A 2978-nucleotide genomic window follows, 5' to 3' on the forward strand; every position below is an offset into this window, starting at 1 on the left:
GGATCGCTTGAGCCTGGGAGGTCGAGGCTGCAGTGAGCCGTAGTCATGCCACTGCCCTCCAGCCTAGGCAACAGAGTGATACCCTGTCTCAATTAAAAAAAAAAAAAAAAAAAAGAGCTTCTGTGAAGGAATACATACAAGTTGTCTATGTAAATTCCTGTGGATGGCTTCAAGGGTCCTAGGTCTGGGGATCTATGAGGTGGTACCTCACTTTTTAGGCAGACCAGGAAGAAGGTAAGCAGGTTTGTTCCGCCCGCTCTTTATTCTCTATGGTTACCAGTGCTCAGTGACCTTGGGGAGGCAGAAGGTGTGGGTGAGTGTCTCTCCCTCTACGGTTTCATGATGAGGGTTTCACTTCTGTCCCTCTCCAGATATAGCACCATCCACGTTCCGGGCACTGGGGACACCATCATCATCTTGGGCATCTTTACAGACCTTCAGCTCTCAACTGTGCTTGAGAACAGAACAGTTCCTCTTGGCATGCCCCTCTACGCGGTCCTCAAGGCCATAAGCAGTGATCCAGACCAATTTGCCCTGGTGGTCAGTGAGGTCTTTGCCAGCACCAACATCTCCAGGATAGGTGCTGTTAAGGTCACTTACCACTTTGTGAACAAGAGGTCAGGTCTGGTAACCTCCTGTGAGTGCCAGACCAGCCCTTGGATTTGGCTTGTGCTGGGTGCTTTTATATGCTTGAGCACAGATTCTGTCACTCTTCTTGGTATCCCTGGCATGCAAACGCTGGAAGAAAGTAAGTGCTGGGTGAATGTTTCTTGAATAATGCTATCATTCCCATTTTGAAGATAACTAAATTAAGGCTCAGAGATTAAAGCCTGCCCAAGATCTTGCAGCCACCAAATAACATGCATTTCTTTTATTCTTTGCTCAATTACTGAGGGCCTACAATGATAAAACTAAAAAACAAAGACACAACATTTCAGAGTGCTATATATATGTTATATATTGGACATTCATAATATTTAGTAGCTAATAATATCTAATACTGACATAGCATTGACTCTACGCCAGACAGTTTGGATCACTTCACATATATTAACTCATTTAAGCCTCCAACACACTCTATGAGATAGTTATATTTTGTCACTCTGTTGCTCAGGCTGGAGTGAAGTGGCACGATCTCAGCTCACTACCACCTCTGCCTCCCAGGTTCAAGCAATTCTCCTGTCTCAGCCTCCGGAGTAGCTGGGACCATAGGCGCCGGCCACCATGCCTAGCTAATTTTTGTATTTTTAGTAGATATGGGGTTTCACCATATTGGCCAGGCTGGTCTCGAATCCTTGACCTCAGGTGATCCACCCGCCTCAGCCTCCCTAAGTGCTGGGATTACAGGCGTGAGTCACCGTGCCTGGCCAAGATAGCTATATTTTCATTCCCACTTTATAGAGAAACTGAGGCTCAGTTCACACAACAAGTTGCAGATCTTGCTAAGTGTTGGGAACACAGAGACAGTAAATCCAAGTTCTTCCTCAACATTCTTGGGAAAGAGTTGGGTCTCTGGGCTTTTAGGTCATATTTTAGTAACAAGGCTTCACAGAGCACAGGGAATCATTTATTACCTCATTTATTCCTCCAAACAACCCTATGAAGTATTATTTCCCCCACTTTACAGCTGAGAGAACAAGAGAGGACTCGGAGTTTAGGCGACTACACCTATGACACACCATCGGTCTCTAGTACAGGCTCTTAAACACACCACGGCCAAACCTGTCCCTCGCCTGTCATTCCTCCTTTGTCAGGAGGAAATAGAACCCAGTGATTAAGACTGTGGGCGGGCGCTGGGGCCAGCCTGCTCCCTGCAGAACCTTGGGCAACCCTCTTTGAATCTCAGTTTGAGCCTCAGTTTCCTCATCTTTAAAAAAGGGGTGGTGAGGGGCAAAAGTATTGTCTTCTTCACGGGATCTGTGAGGATGAAATGAAACAATCCATGTAAAGTTCTCAGCATGAGACCAGCATCTGCACCTATACACGTAAACGTGAAAAGTGGGCAACGGCGCTCGGTGCTCATCCACGGGCACCGCGGGCCCGTGACGCTGCCTCTCCCCACAGCTGCCGCATCAGCAACCGGCTGCTCCAGGCCTGTGGGCCAACGGGGCCTCTCTGGAGGTGACCCTGGCCTTCAACCTGATCGGCTTCTCGACGAGCGATACGCTCTACCTGCACGGCCAAGTGACCCTGTGTGACACGCGGGCGAGACGCTCGTGCCAACCAGTGAGTGGGCAGCCCCAGGGCCTCCTGCGCAGTCGCCGCAGCCTTGCCTGCAAGGCAGTTCCTGCGGGGCAGGCTGGGTAGCCGGACTCCCAGCTGCGCCGTCCTCACGGAAGCGTCACGGAAGGCGGGGCCTGGGGGACTGCGGTGCTGGGAACTGGCAGGTCCTGCTATGGGCGGGGCTTGTGGAAGACGAGGCGGGATTTTGAAGACCTAGGTCTTGTGGATTGGTGAACTCACTTGGGGCGGGGAGAGAGGTGGGGCTACCCTGGGGTCTTGGGCAAAGTCCCCGCCTGGCCGGCTTCGCTACCCTTGTGCTTGAGTTGCCCGCAGGCCTGTAGTCAGAAGAACTCGCCTGGGAGGGATCGCTCCTGGGAGATCCGAACGCGGGAGGGTCTGGAGCGCGACGGCAGCTGGATAGTATTCGAGCCCATCCGAATAAGCGGTAACTGGATCATTTCTGGGGCCTCCCTGACTCCTCTTCCAGAGCCTCCTACCGACCTGTTCTGAGACCCGTCACCAAGTCCCCTCCTTCCTTCATGCCCTCCACTGTTCCCTAAATGCAAGTCTCCTCCCCGAGCCCATGTCCTCCTCGGCTTCTGCTCTCCTCACCGAGTCCTGGTCTCACTCAGTAAATTTCGAGTCTGAGCCTTCTCTGCCTGTCTCCTTCCATTCTTACCTTTCCTGTCACATCAGATTACTCTTCTCCCAGGCTGTCCCTCGTGCCAACCTTTTTTTGGTAAATATTCCTTAAT

The sequence above is a fragment of the Mandrillus leucophaeus genome, unplaced genomic scaffold, assembly GCF_000951045.1.
Source record: "Mandrillus leucophaeus isolate KB7577 unplaced genomic scaffold, Mleu.le_1.0 Scaffold23, whole genome shotgun sequence".
Lineage (NCBI taxonomy): Eukaryota > Metazoa > Chordata > Mammalia > Primates > Cercopithecidae > Mandrillus > Mandrillus leucophaeus.